Source organism: Balaenoptera physalus (genome assembly GCF_965194825.1).
Source record: "Balaenoptera physalus genome assembly, chromosome: 19".
Lineage (NCBI taxonomy): Eukaryota > Metazoa > Chordata > Mammalia > Artiodactyla > Balaenopteridae > Balaenoptera > Balaenoptera physalus.
Window position 1 is genome coordinate 4,470,550 of NC_138900.1, and position 16,878 is coordinate 4,487,427.

Here is a 16,878-nt window from a genome sequence, read left to right on the forward strand (position 1 = left end):
TTAATCCAAATAAGATACACTTATGGACAACAGAAATGTGAAAGATACTAAAAATCAGTAATCATTTGAGAAATAAAAAAGAAAACCACAATGAGAATGAAAACCTTACACCCAACTTGCATATATATATATATATACATATATATCTGTATATATATGTATATATACACACATATGCAAAGATGTGGAGAAATTGGAATCCTTATGCACTGTTAAAGGAAATATAAAATGTCACAATCGCTATAAAACACAATATGGAGGTTTCTCAAAAAATTAAAAATAGAATTTCCCTCACACAACAATAATATAAATTCATCAATAAATAGATGTGAAATTAAGACTATTTCTATAACTACTCACCAAGATAGAATGAAACAAACATTGATCATTAACTAAGAAGAGAAATAAAGTAGGTAAGCCACAAACACAGTAGGGGTAATAATTAAAAGACAAAGACATGCATAATTTTATTGTCAGTAGACATATGGGACATTCAAATTTGAATGCAACACCACACTGTCTTAAGTGTACTGAGTTGAAAATTGCCATGTACATTCATGAAATATAGGTAAAGACAAAAATACAATTAACTAATTTGGGAGAACCTATCATTAAAAAAAAAAAAGCAAATTGTTATGGAATTGCTAAACAAGAATAAGAGAAAATGTTACTCTCTCCCAATTTCTGAAAAAACGTGTATATACTATTAAAATATAATCCTTCTAAATACTATAATTTTGAAATGGTTTGCACGCATAAAGCAACCATTTTGAATCACTGACATGTGTTGCAAGGCAGGAGAATTTCACAGAAAATGCATTACAATGAATCATTTAAAAATCTCTAATGGAAAACTTGAATGAATGATTTAAATCACAGTAGAGAAATTTGTCATGTTATTAATATATTACTGCTGTACATACACAAATTATCAAGGCTGTAACCCATACTTTAGAAGAAAAATAAAACCTTATTTTTAAATAAAAGACATGAAAGTTGTAAAATATGCAGAGAATCACTGATATATAAAATAATAGTTGTGATTACATTATACCATGATTCAGATACACATTGAGGAAAGTAAATGAATAAACTGACTACTTTTTGGTTGAAGAAATGAACCAAACATTTTCACAAATACAGGGTGCCTTCTAATTATCTAAGGCACTTCTTACCAAAGATGCTTTCATCTGACCATGTTATACTAGATCTTTTGAATCTAAAATCATGTATGATTTTGACACAGAACTAATGAGAAAGTGAAAAAATACAGGACACAGCAACCATAAGCTCCATATTAAATAAGGCAAACTTATAAAATTATAGTTATTAGGAAATTAAACAACAACTGGGACTTTAAAATATGGTAGTCAATGTTCCAAGCGCTGCTATGGAATGAACATATTCAAGACGTCTATGAAATAAACATATTAAGTTATTCTACCATTGACGGATTGGGCAAGTACACTGAAAATGTCTCATGTTAGTTCATAGAAAGTAAAAATGTCTCATGTTAGTTCACTGGAAGTAAAATGGAGGATTACATTTTATCATTCTGGGGAGACGCTTAATGCTCTGATGAAATTACTGCGTCTGAACTTTGTAGGGTCATGTTTGAAGTTTCCATTGGATTGGGTATTCCAAGAATTTTGTCACCTAATCCCAATATCTCCATGACTCTCCTCACACATTTCTGACTTGAGGCAGAAACAGAACTTTAAAAAGGGCTTAACATAGAGTTACTCAGAAATGTAAACAGTTTTCCCTAGAACCCCCAAAGCAACAGAAGAGCAGTCAGATGATGAGGGTCATCACAGGGCAAGAGGAGGATTTTGGCTCTCACTGTGAATGTGAGGGATAATCACTGGGGCTGAAGAAGAATACATGGAGGATTTAAGAGCCTAAGATTGGGGCAGGAGATGTCTCTCTCTGACAGCAACAGAAATAAATCTAGGCTTCGCAAAAATCATTTCCATTGAAGCATGTCTTCCCAAGCCATATTATAAGTTATGACTTCCTCTGTGATCTTTGGACCTCTCACCTGTGTCATCTGCTTCATCCATTCGCACGTACCTGGTTATACAGCTACTGTCTCCATTCCCTTCACATCTCAGGGATTCTTCTTTTACTCCAAAAAGGGGACCTGTTAATTAGAAAAACGAACATAAGTTTTCCTGGAGATTCTACAGTTTCCAATCCAGTATTGAGCTTCGATGAGAAGAGAAGGTATTGTAGAATGTTAAAATATTCTAGAAATTGATTTCCCCAATTACCGGTCTTTTGAAAGCTCCTTTATTGTAGTAGACAACAGTTAAAATATCAGATCCTGAGATTCTGACCAAGAACTATTAAGTAAAAAATAAAGGGTAAAAGTCTGATTTTAAGATGCGGGCAGCACTATCTTATAGTACTGAACTTATAGAATTACCACTAATCTAGTGAAGGATGAAGATTACCTCAAGAAAGAGGAAGGTTGGAATTATGATGAATCATCATGAAGCCTTTCTGTCTATACCCACAAACTCCCATTTTTTCCTTGAAAGCAGGGATCTGAAACTCTACTGTAGGACACAGAAGATTCCAGGAGACTTTCTACAAATGAAGGAACCAAAACCCTGTGGATGGATAAGGAATTCTGGAAGGAAGTTATCCACACCCAAGGAGACCAGGTTCCTATAGTTCTCTAACATCACATTCCTGTGAAGAAGACCAGGCATTCCCACTCACCCTGAGAAAATTCTATGGCCACATTTGTGAATGTCAACAGTCCCTGAGATTAAAAAGTACATTTGCCCAGTGGCAATGGGAAGAGTTCATTATTTGACCCAAGATGAAAACAGCAAGTTAAGAGAACTGGTTTGATTTAGGAGAGTGTCTTGAATTATGCAATAAAATAATTTTTTTTTACACAGAAATATTCTGTATCATATTTCTAACTCCAAGAAAAGAGAATGACATATGATTCATGACACCACTGTAGAGACTATTATTATCTTGAAGAGAGATTATAAAATGATGGCATCAACACAGGCATATGCAGTTTTGAATGTTGTACTTTCGTTACACAGGATAAATCGTATATATTTCTCAGATGGAAAAGTCATAATGAGTTAGAAGTAAAACTTTCATATTTTAATATGTAAGAAAGCAAACTGGGGATAATGTAAAAATGCAGATTTTTAACTCAAGAGCTCTGGAGTGGAGTCTGAGTTCCACATTTTTAACAAGCTCACTTTTAACTAGTAATGCCAATGTCTCTGGTCCATGTACCACATATTTTGATACAATAACAGTAGAACAGCATGGTAACAATCTATGGTTAACTTTGAACTTAAAGTGTTTAATGGATTTTGCAGATCTAATAGAATAGTAAGCATATCAGCAACAATTCTTTTTCAATATTTATGATATATAGCTTTCTACCTTTTTTTTAACATATTACTGAATGCACTATATAAATAATTGAAGAAACATAATGTTACTCTTCCTTTTTTTGAGAATATTTTGTCAAACATTCATAAAATGGTAGAGCTTGGGTTTCACTCCAGTTTACGTGAACTAGAATTCATCTAAAAAGAACACAGAAAAATACACAGACAATCCTAATCAAAATTTATAGCAGTTTCCATAACTGGGAACAGCAACAGAAACAATAAAAGGATCAGATAATGTTAACATATCGTGCACACAGTTATACATAAAAAGAGCAACTTTGTACATATTTAAAGTGATAGAGTATGTGGAGTCCAAAATACAACACAAATGAATATGTCTACACAACAGAAACAGACTCACAGACACAGAGAACAGACTTGTGGTTGCCAAGGGGGAGGGGATTTGGGGGAGAGAAGGATTGGGGGTTTGGGATGAGCAGATGCAAACTAGTATATATAGGATGGATAAACAACAAGGTCTTACTGTATAGCACAGGGAACTATATTCAGTGTCCTGTGATAAATCATAATGGAAAAGAATATGAACAAGAATATATATATCTATAACTGAGTCACTTTGCTATACTGCAGAAATTAACACAATATTGTAAATCAACTATACTTCAATAAAATTTTAAAAAATAAAAGTGATAGAGAAGAAAATATACATGTCAACGAAATCAAAATTTTTACTTAGATAAATCTTATAAATCTGTGGAGGATAATCTTTGTATTTTTAAAAATACACTAGGGTGCAAACATACACAGTGATATAAAATAAATTAGAGCTATTGGTTTAAATCTTTTCATTCCTTTAAGATCTTTATTGTTTGTGCTGAGCTATATATTAGAAATTTGACACCATTAATGTAATATGATTCTTGGAAACTTTCTGGAGAATGCAAAGGAGTGATTAAAAAAAAAAGAGTATGTCGGCGACATGAGTGTGGAGTATAATGGAAACTGTCGAAACCTTGACTGATGAAAAGGCTTGATGAAAACCTTCACTTACAAAACCCAGTATCTCTAATAAGCAAAGTTGAATTTTTATATTTCAAAGCCAACTGTAAACAAAGATAAACTAAAAAGAAAGGGAGTTTCTACATTAACTGGAATGGTTTATACATTTCCCTCATTAAATCTTTCCAAGACCGTTATTAAGGATAAAAAAATTTTGAACTTCATAGTGCAGGAAATTGGCAGAAAGTACCTGAATCAGTGAACCTCAGGTGTAATGGGATAAATTGGTATCGGGTGACTGAAGCACGCAGCAGGACACATTATCACTGCTTAGGTGTTTTTGGCAAAAATAAGGAAATCGGAATCTACCAGGGAAAAATATGAGTTTTATGCAAATTCCAATCCATATATACCTCCCTTGTTCTATCTCCCTAATAGTGCATTTAAATAGTAAGTTTTTCTTACAAATAGAGAGAATAGCCTCTAATGTTTTTTTCCAGAACTTTCTGAGGAATTCTGGACCATTAAAGTCAACCTGTTTATACGTACATTTTCTTAGTCCTGTTCTAAAGAGCTGAAGTTGCATCCATATGTCAACTAAACACTTCACTCTTCCCTTCTTCACTAAGCTCCCCAGATCCAGCCCCACCCCAGTGGGGATCTTGGCTATCAATGCCTTCCCGTGTTGATCTCTCACAAAGAGTTCTCAGTAGTTGAAAGTCATTAATTCGTGGTGAGAATTCTTCATGCTCTGCAGGGAGCCTTGATGCAGACACCTGAGAAAAGGCTCTGGGACATGAGGGAGAAGTATTCTAAAGTGCTGATTTTGACTATAATAAAAGGGAAAAAAATTAAGTAGTTGAAAATAACCACACTAGGCAACATCAGAAGTAGAGAATTAAAGGTTTGTAAGTTCTTAATCCATGATATTTCAGGGGGAAAAGCAGACACAGCCTCTGGTATAGGACTGGATATTTACCTGAGAAACTGCCGTTTCCTCCTCTTTCTCCTCCTGCGCTGGGTCCTTTTCTCATCAATATTATGTTGAGGAATCACATCAGCATCTTGAGAATATGCCTTCAACGATGTCAGCACACCTGCTTCACCTGCTCCGAACACAGCCACAGGCAGAAGGGCCTTGAAATGCTGAAAAAGCCAACCTCTCCTGTCCTTCGTCTCAGGAGAGACTGGGGAACAATCAGCTACTACAAGGAAAACAAACTGAGGTTTTTCTTTGTTGTCTACACGTGTTCTCTCCTCAAACAGACAACCAAATATTCTTCTAACACAGAATATGTGGGCTGCACTGACGTTCCCCTTCCAACCCCCACGTACAGCCGACCCTGCTGCCTCTCCTAGGACTGAAGCTTTGTCTGAACGCTCACAAAGGTAGCCGGGAGCCCACGTATTTCACCCAGGCCTCACCTTAGAATCACCTGGAGCACTTAATACAAACAACACTGAGGCTCTCACAGCACCAATAGCCAGACTCTGTGGGGAGGGCACAGGTGATGTGATTTACTAATATTGGTCATGTGATCCCACTGGGAAACCAGATGAGAATCACTTAGCTAAACGTTTTCTCTGAAGCTTTAAAGTGGATACAAATCCTTTTGGGCTCAGCTCCCCGATCTAAGAAGTTAGGAATCAGCAGGTTTGAGGGGAACCCATGAAATGACGTGTGTAACAAGTCCTCTGTTGGTGTTGATCTTGCTTCCTACAAGACCTGTTTTCCATAGCACTGAGCTAGAGAGATCACACAAAGCACACCTGAGACCTCTGAGTAGGGTGAGCAATTCGGGGCTGTAACTTCTAGAAGCACTGGCTCTGTCAGCCTGATATCCTGGGGAATGGGGCTCTTCCTGTTATGGGCATGGCCCTGTCATAGCCTAGTTCATATGCCCTTGGGGAAGGGGAGGTGAGTGATTGGCAGGGATCACATGGTGGCATTGGGATTGTGTGAGACTTTGCTCTCAGAATTCTCTCAAAAGTTACCCTGAGTCCTTAGGTCCTTTCACCCCCTCCCCTCCCTGGGGCCACATGCATTCACAAAATGATTTGCAGGGTGACCTCCTATCTGTAGGTGAGGGAGCCTCCAGCTTCAGAGACGAGGTGCATGAAGGTGTTTACATCACAGCTTTCTTTGAAAATAAACCAAAGGCAGCAATGGAGGATGGATTAAAATGTATGTTAGAAAGGGACAAAAGCCTTTGGAAATGATGTCATAAATGTGTATTTGATGATACAGAAAGGAAGTAATGATCAATATTAAGCAATAATGCACATTACAACTGAATTAACAGATGATAATTTTTTGGTGTTTTTGCCCTATTGTATGTGTGTTTCTATGTTTTAAGAATTGTATGGGAGGAGCTTCAAGATGGCAGAAGAGTAAGATGTGGACATCACCTTCCTCCCCACAAATACATCAGAAATACATCTACACGTGGAACAACTCCTACAGAACACCTACTAAACTTTGGCAGAAGTCCTCAGACCTCCCAAAAGGCAGGAAACTCCCCATGCACCTGGGTAGGGCAAAAGAAAAAGAAACAACAGAGACAAAAGAATAGGGACGGGACCTGCACCAGTGGGAGGGAGCTGTGAAGGAGGAAAGGTGTCCACACACTAGGAGCCCCTTCGCGGGCAGAGACTGCGGAGGGGGGAAGCTTCAGAGCCACGGAGGAGAGCGCAGCCACAGGGGTGTGGAGGGCAAAGCAGAGAGATTCCCGCACGGAGGCTCGGCGCCGAGCAGCACTCACCAGCCCGAGAGGCTTGTCTGCTCCCCCACCGGGGCGGGCGGGGCTGGGAGCTGAGGCTCGGGCTGCGGTCGGATCGCAGGGAGAGGACTGGGGTTGGCGGCGTGAACACAGCCTGAAGGGGGATAGTGCACCACAGCTAGCCGGGAGGGAGTCTGGGAAAAGTCTGCAGCTGCCGAAGAGACAAGAGACTTTTTCTTGCCTCTTTGTTTCCTGGTGCGCAAGGAGAGGGGATTCAGAGCGCCGCCTAAACGAACTCCAGAGATGGGCGTGAGCCGCGGCTATCAGCGCGGATCCCAGAGACGGGCATGAGACGCTAAGGTGCTGCTGCCACCACCAAGAAGCCTGTGTGCGAGCACAGGTCACTCTCCACACCGCCCCTCCCGGGAGCCAGTGCAGCCCGCCACCGCCAGGGTCCCGTGATCCAGGGACAACTTCCCTGGGAGAATGCAGGGCGCGCCTCAGGCTGCTGCAACGTCATGATGCCTCTGCCGCCGCCGCAGGCTCACCCCGCCTCCTCCGTACCGCTCCCTCCCCCCGGCCTGAGTGAGCCAGAGCCCCCGAAGCAGCTGCTCCTTTAACCCCATCCTGTCTGGGCGGGGAACAGACGCCCTCAGGCGACCTACACGCAGAGGCGGGTCCATATCCAAAGCTGAAGCCCAGGAGCTGTGCAAACAAAGAGAAAGGGAAATTTCTCCCAGCAGCCTCAGAAGCAGCAGATTAAAGCTCCACAAACAACTTGATGTACCTGCATCTGTGGAATACCTGAATAGACAACAAATCATCCCAAATTCAGGAGGTGGACTTTGGGAGCAGGATATATTAATTTTTCCCCTTTTCCTTTTTTTGTGAGTGTATATGTGTATGCTTCTGGGTGAGATTTTGTCTGTATAGCTTTGCTTTCACCATTGCTCCTAGGGTTAGGTCCGTCCGTTTTTTTGTTTGTTTGTTTGTTTGTTTTACTTAAAAAAACTTTTTTTCCTAATAAATGTTTTCTTAATAATTTTTTCCTTATTTTCTATTTTTAAAAAATTTAAAAAAATTTTTAATAAGTTTTCATATTTTTTATTTCAAAAAATTTAAAAAATTTTTAAATAAATTTTCTTCTTAATAATTTTTTTCTTAGTTTTTATTATAAAAATTAATAAATCTATTTTTAAAAATTAAAAAAAATTTTCTTAATAAATTTATTCTTAATAATTTTTTTTCTTATTTTTTTATAATAGTTTTATTTTATTTTATTTTATCCTCTTTCTTTCTTTCTTTCTATTTTTTCTCCCTTTTATTCTGAGCCATGTGGATGAAAGCCTCTTGGTGCTCCAGCCAGGCATCAGGGCTGTGCCTCTGAGGTGGGAGAGCCAACTTCAGGACACTGGTCCACAAGAGACCTCCCAGCTCCACGTAATACCAAATGGCGAAAATCTCTCAGAGATCTCCATCTCAACATCAAGACCCAGCTTCACTCAACGACCAGCAAGCTACAGTGCTGGACACCCTATGCCAAACAACTAGCAAGACAGGAACACAGCCCCATCCATTAGCAGAGAGGCTGCCTAAAATCATAATAAGGCCACAGACACCCCAAAACACACCACCAGACGTGGACGTGCCCACCAGAAAGACAAGATCCAACCTCATCCACCAGAACACAGGCACTAGGCCCCTCCACCAGGAAACCTACACAACCCACTGAACCAACCTTAGCCACTGGGGACAGATACCAAAAACAACGGGAACTACGAACCTGCAGCCTGTGAAAAGGAGACCCCAAACACAGTAAGATAAGCAAAATGAGAAGACAAAAAAACACACAGCAGATGAAGGAGCAGGGTCAAAACACACCAGACCTAACAAATGAAGAGGAAATAGGCAGTCTACCTGAAAAAGAATTCAGAATAATGATAGTAAAGATGATCCAAAATCTTGGAAATAGAATAGACAAAATGCAAGAAACATTTAACAAGGACGTAGAAGAACTAAAGAGGAACCAAGCAATGATGAAAAACACAATAAATGAAATTAAAAATACTCTAGACGGGATCAATAGCAGAATAACTGAGGTAGAAGCCCAGGATAAGTGACCTGGAAGATGAAATAGTGGAAATAACTACTGCAGAGCAGAATAAAGAAAAAAGAATGAAAAGAATTGAGGACAGTCTCAGAGACCTCTGGGACAACATTAAAAACACCAACATTCGAATTATAGGGGTCCCAGAAGAAGAAGAGAAAAAGAAAGGGACTGAGAAAATATTTGAAGAGATTGTAGTTGAAAACTTCCCTAATATGGGAAAGGAAATAGTTAATCAAGTCCTGGAAGCACAGAGAGTCACATACAGGATAAATCCAAGGAGAAACACATCAAGACACATATTAATCAAACTATCAAAAATTAAATATAAAGAAAACATATTAAAAGCAGCAAGGGAAAAGCAACAAATAACACACAAGGGAATCCCCATCAGGTTAACAGCTGATCTTTCAGCAGAAACTGTGCAAGCCACAAGGGAGTGGCAGGATATACTTAAAGTGATGAAGGAGAAAAACCTACAACCAAGGTTACTCTACCCAGCAAGGATCTCATTCAGATTTGATGGAGAAATTAAAACCTTTACAGACAAGCAAAAGCTGAGAGAGTTCAGCACCACCAAACCAGCTCTACAACAAATGCTAAAGGAACTTCTCTAGGCAAGAAACACAAGAGAAGGAAAACACCTACAATAACAAACCCAAAATATTTAAGAAAATGGGAATAGGAACATACTTATCGATAATTACCTTAAATGTAAATGGATTAAATGCTCCCACCAAAAGACACAGACTGGCTGAATGGATACAAAAACAAGACCTGTATATATGCTTTCTACAAGAGACCCACTTCAGACCTAGAGACACATACAGACTGAAAGTGAGGGGATGGGAAAAGATATTCCATGCAAATGGAAATCAAAAGAAAGCTGGAGTAGCACTTCTCATATCAGACAAAATAGACTTTAAAATAAAGACTATTACAAGAGACAAAGAAGGACACTATATAATGATCAAGGGATCGATCCAAGAGGAAGGTATAACAATTGTAAATATTTATGCACCCAACATAGGAGCACCTCAATACATAAGGCAAATACTAACAGCCATAAAAGGGGAAATAGACAGTAACACAATCATAGTAGGGGACTTTAACACCCCACTTTCACCAATGGACAGATCATCCAAAATGAAAATAAATAAGGAAACACAAGCTTTAAATGATACATTAAACAAGATGGACTTAATTGATATTTATAGGACATTCCACCCAAAAACAACAGAATACACATTTTTCTCAAGTGCTCATGGAACATTCTCCAGGATAGATCATATCTTGGGTCACAAATCAAGCCTTGGTAAATTTAAGAAAATTGATATGTATCAAGTATCTTTTCCGACCACAACGCTATGAGACTAGATATCAATTACAGGAAAAGATCTGTAAAAAATACAAACACATGGAGGCTACACAATACATTACTTAATAACGAAGTGATCACTGAAGAAATCAAAGGGGAAATCAAAAAATACCTAGAAACAAATGACAATGGAGACACAACGACCCAAAACCTATGGGATGCAGCAAAAGCAGTTCTAAGAGGGAAGTTTATAGCAATACAAGCCTACATCAAGAAACAGGAAACATCTCAAATAAACAACCTAACCTTGCACCTAAAGCAGTTAGAGAAAGAAGAGCAAAAAAACCCCAAGGCTAGCAGAAGGAAAGAAATCATAAAGATCAGATCAGAAATAAATGAAAAAGAAATGAAGGAAACAATAGCAAAAATCAATGAAACTAAAAGCTGGTTCTTCGAGAACATAAACAAAATTGATAAACCATTAGCCAGACTCATCAAGAGAAAAAGGGAGAAGACTCAAATCAATAGAATTAGAAATGAAAAAGGAGAAGTAACCACTGACACTGCAGAAATACAAACGATCATGAGAGATTACTACAAGCAACTCTATGCCAATAAAATGGACAACCTGGAAGAAATGGTCAGATTCTTAGAAATGCACAACCTGCTGAGACTGAACCAGGAAGAAATAGAAAATATGAACAGACCAATCACAAGCACTGAAATTGAAACTGTGATTAAAAATCTTCCAACAAACAAAAGCCCAGGACCAGATGGCTTCACAGGCGAATTCTATCAAACATTTAGAGAAGAGCTAACACCTATCCTTCTCAAACTCTTCCAAAATATTGCAGAGGGAGGAACACTTCCCAACTCATTCTACGAGGCCACCATCACCCTGATACCAAAACCAGACAAAGATGTCACAAAGAAAGAAAACTACAGGCCAATATCACTGATGAACACAGATGCAAAAATCCTCAACAAAATACTAGCAAACAGAATCCAACAGCACATTAAAAGGATCATACACCATGATCAAGTGGGGTTTATTCCAGGAATGCAAGGATTCTTCAATATACGCAAATCAATCAACGTGATACATCATATTAACAAATTGAAGGAGAAAAACCATATGATCATCTGAACAGATGCAGAGAAAGCTTTTGACAGAATTCAACACCTATTTATGATAAAAGCCCTGCAGAAAGTAGGCATAGAGGGAACTTTCCTCAACATAATAAAGGCCATATATGACAAACCCACAGCCAACATTGTCCTCAATGGTGAAAAACTGAAACCATTTCCACTAAGATCAGGAACAAGACAAGGTTGTCCACTCTCACCACTATTATTCAACATAGTTTTGGAAGAGTTAGCCACAGCAATCAGAGAAGAAAAAGAAATAAAAGGAATACAAATCAGAATAGGAGAAGTAAGCTGTCACTGTTTGTAGATGACATGATACTATACATAGAGAATCCTAAAGATGCTACCAGAAAACTACTAGAGCTAATCAATGAATTTGGTAAAGTAGCAGGATACAAAATTAATGCACAGAAATCTCTTGCATTCCTATGTACTAATGATGAAAAATCTGAAAGTGAAATTAAGAAAACACTCCCGTTTACCATTGCAACAAAAAGAATAAAATATCTAGGAATAAACCTACCTAAGGAGACAAAAGACCTGTATGCAGAAAATTATAAGACACTGATGAAAGAAATTAAAGATGATACAAATAGAGGGAGAGATATACCATGTTCTTGGATTGGAAGAATCAACATTGTGAAAATGACTATACTACCCAAAGCAATCTACAGATTCAATGCAATCCCTATCAAACTACCACTGGCATTTTTCACAGAACTAGAACAAAAAATTTCACAATTTGTATGGAGACACAAAAGACCCCGAATAGCCAAAGCAATCTTGAGAACGAAAAATGGAGCTGGAGGAATCAGGCTCCCTGACTTCAGACTATATTACAAAGCTACAGTAATCAAGACAGTTTGGTACTGGCACAAAAACAGAAATATAGATCAATGGAACAGGATAGAAAGCCTAGAGATAAACCCACGCACATATGGTCACCTTATTTTTGATAAAGGAGGAAAGCATATACAGTGGAGAAAAGACAGCCTCTTCAATAAGTGGTGCTGGGAAAATTGGACAGGTACATGTAAAAGTATGAAATTAGAACACTCCCTGACACCATACACAAAAATAAACTCAAAATGGATTAAAGACCTAAGTGTAAAGCCAGACACTATCAAACTCTTAGAGGAAAACATAGGCAGAACACTCTATGACATAAATCACAGCAAGATCCTTTTTGACCCAGCTCCTAGAGAAATGGAAATAAAAACACAAATAAACAAATGGGACCTAATGAAACTTAAAAGCTTTTGCACAGCAAAGGAAACCATAAACAAGACCAAAAGACAACCCTCAGAATGGGAGAAAATATTTGCAAATGAAGCAACTGACAAAGGATTAATCTCCAAAATTTACAAGACAGCTCATGCAGCTCAATAACAAAAAAACAAACAACCCAATCCAAAAATGGGCAGAAGACCTAAATAGACATTTCTCCGAAGAAGATATACAGATTGCCAACAGACACATGAAAGAATGCTCAACATCATGAATCATTAGAGAAATGCAAATCAAAACTACAATGAGGTATCATCTCACACTGGTCAGAATGGCCATCATCAAAAAATCTAGAAACAATAAATGCTGGAGAGGGTGTGGAGAAAAGGGAACACTCTTGCACTGTTGGTGGGAATGTAAATTGATACAGCCACTATGGAGAACAGTATGGAGGTTCCTTAAAAAACTAAAAATAGAACTACCATACGACCCAGCAATCCCACTACTGGGCATATACCCTGAGAAAACCATAATTCAAAAAGAGTCATGTACCAAAATGTTCATTGCAGCTCTATTTACAATAGCCAGGACATGGAAGCAACCTAAGTGTCCATCTTCGGATGAATGGATAAAGAAGATGTGGCACATATATACAATGGAATATTACTCAGCCATAAAAAGATATGAAATGGAGGTATTTGTAATGAGGTGGATGGAGTTAGAGCCTGTCATACAGAGTGAAGTAAGTCAGAAAGAGAAAAACAAATACAGTATGCTAACACATATATATGGAATCTAAGGGGAAAAAAAAAAAGGTCATGAAGAACCTAGTGGCAAGACGGGAATAAAGACACAGACCTACTAGAGAATGGACTTGAGGATATGGGGAGGGGGAGGGGTGAGATGTGACAGGGTGAGAGAGTGTCATGGACATATATACACTACCAAATGTAAAATAGATAGCTAGTGGGAAGCAGTCGCATAGCACAGGGAGATCAGCTCGGTGCTTTGTGACCACCTAGAGGGGTGGGATAGGGAGGGTGGGAGGGAGGGAGATGCAAGAGGGAAGAGATATGGGAACATATGTATATGTATAACTGATTCACTTTGTTATAAAGCAGAAATAACACACCATTGTAAAGCAATTATACTTCAATAAAGATGTTTAAAAAAAAAAACAACAAGACAACCAAAAGAAAAAAGTTATACCTATGAAATTGCAAAGTTCAGACACTTTGCAATAATAAAAGTATGTTCTGAAATAATCTAGAGATTATGGAGAAATATTTAAATGTGTGACTTTCAAACTGACAAAATTATACATTCCAAATGTTAATTCAGCATGAGATTTTATGAGAAATTCCATCAAAAAGAAACAGCATATGCTGTGATCATTCAACAAACTGGAGCAAAAAAACCAAAAACCAAAAACTGACCCAGGGAAAAATGAATTAGCCTGGGATCAAGCTGATGACATAGTTAGTATCAGGTAGTAGAGAAATTGGAACCAAATTATGGATTTTGCATATTAGAACCTAGAAAATGATATTCTTTTGAAATATATATAAATATTGAGGAGGCAGATTACCATATTTTTAAAATTTTGATGTGAAAATGACCATATTGCACCAGATTGTGACAAAAGAGAACACAAAAAGATGTATTTACTAATTTTTTAAAAGACATCAGGTCAGATTCAAAAATTTTAAAACACACAGGAATAAACTTCATGGATTCTGGATCTGTAATAGTGAACTTTTCTGTATATGTCAGCTGTCCATATTGGTAACAATGGGTTTTCAGGGTGTCGTCTCATGATTTCAAAGTGAGAAATAAGTTTATGGTGAAAGCTTTCATTACACTCAAGAAGGGATAAACAATCATTTGGAGAGGGGAAGTCAAAAATCCATTTTGGTTTGGGGAATTTTGTGGGTTTAGATTTCTAAAGGAGGAAAATAAATATTTCTTCAATGTCGGAAATATTTTAATATAGTTCTCTATGTAAAACATTCAAAAGCTGATTTAAAATACTAAGAATTCAAAAATTAGACAAATAATTTGTTTGACTTGACAGATATATATATTAAAACCTTTAGCATAAAAGTAAAGAAACAATGTTTTTGCAAGCTTGGGGGCTGAGAATATTTCTTATAACATTTTTCTCAGTTGTTAATTAGCAAAGACAATTACAACTTTCCATTTTGAGATCACAGAACTCTAAAGAAACCGTTGGAGTGTTTTGGAGAAGCCCTTTCTTTTCCATCACCCCCGGAGGCAAACAAGGTCTCACATGGAGGGGAGCAGATAATGCTGAGGTCTGAAACATGAGAAATGGATAGAAACGCTTGTTTGTTTCACTGGATTCCATGTATCCCTGAGAAATTTTTCTACCTGAGATTCAGTTCCTTCCTAAACTTCAGACCACTGAGCTGCATCATTGTAAGCCGAATTGGAATTAGACAAATAACCTGAGAAAGATTTTCTGCGACAAAACAATTAAAATGATGGAAATGGTGCCAACAGTTGACATGAGCCTAATTTGCACATCTCAAATTAGGCAAACTAGTTTAGAAATTAAATAAGATGGACATTTGGTGGGAAATATAATTTAACAATATTGACCACAGTAATAATAGAGATTCTAAAGAGAACGCTATTGTAGAAGACAGAGGGAAGGTTATAAAAGAGTGTCTCACACAAAATAAAGGCCAGGCTCTGAAGGTTTAATAGGCAGATATTACCATTTTTCAAATATCAGAGAAGTCGATTCTGCTTATTCAGTTTAAAGCATTAAATGTTTACCACCGTTCTCACACCAATTTTTTAATTGAATTTCCACTAGTAAGCTTTCTTTTGTAATTAATGTAGAAATATAAATTATGAACTTGAATCCATCTTTTACACTTCAACCAAATCCACATTTGCATTGTCCAATATCCAAAGCCATCACAGTTTATAAGGCATGGATTAGAGCTGTAATGGTGGACAAGTCACATTCTGTACACAAACACCCATACCACACATCTACCCACTTCCACAAAGATGCAGAACACGCACACATGCATGGACACACACACACTCAAATGCACAAACACCGTCACTCACATACGTACCCTCAGTCACTCACATAATCACATATTCAGTCACACACTTGCACTCGTGCACACACCACATATATCCTCATACAAACATTCATAGATACTCATATAGAAACATACAATGACAGGGAATTCCCTGGCGGTCCAGTGGTTAGGACTGCACTCTCACTGCAGAAAGCCTGGGTTCGATCCCTGGTCAGGGAACTAAAATCCCACAGGCTGTGCGGTGGGGCCAGAAAGAAAAAAATTAAATTAAAATAAAGTTAATACAATTAAAATAAAACACAGAAACTCGCACAGTTATGCTCAGGTTTATAAAGTTATATTCAAACAGTCACCATAAGTGAGCCTATCTCCAAACGGTGTTCATGCATGGAAAAAGAGTAGATATTACAGTCCTCTGGATGCCTGAACATGGAAGCCCTTGCCACCATTCATAATCCCTCCAACAGCCCACATGGAAACTGTTTCCAATGTGCAGAATTTTAAAAGTATAGTCAGCCCTCCATATCAACAGGTTTGACCCCTGGTTAGTTGAATCCCTAGATGCAGAACCCGTGGTTAGGGAGGGCTGACTCTATGACCCCATTTTATATAAGGGACTTGAGCATCCCAGGATTTTAGTATACATTGGGATCCTGGAACCAATCCCCTGCGGATACCAAGATACTGCTGTACCGTGAGCATTGCCACTTTAGGCTGGGAAAGTTGGTGTGTTTGGACAATGACAGAGTGTCGGTGAATAATACAACAGAGTGGGGACTTCCCTGGTGGTCCAGTGGTTAAGACTCCGCACTCCCAATGCAGGGGGCATGAGTTCAATCTCTGGTTGGGGAACTAAGATCCTGCATGCCACAGGACGCAG

The 16,878-nt window shown here is 38.1% G+C and overlaps 1 long non-coding RNA gene across 1 annotated transcript in view; it reads left to right on the forward strand.

Moving 5' to 3' along the window:
• The window catches only part of LOC309648353, a 351,118-nt gene that overhangs the window by 195,534 nt on the left and 138,706 nt on the right, over nucleotides 1–16,878 (forward strand). The gene's annotated exons all lie outside the window — the stretch shown is intronic.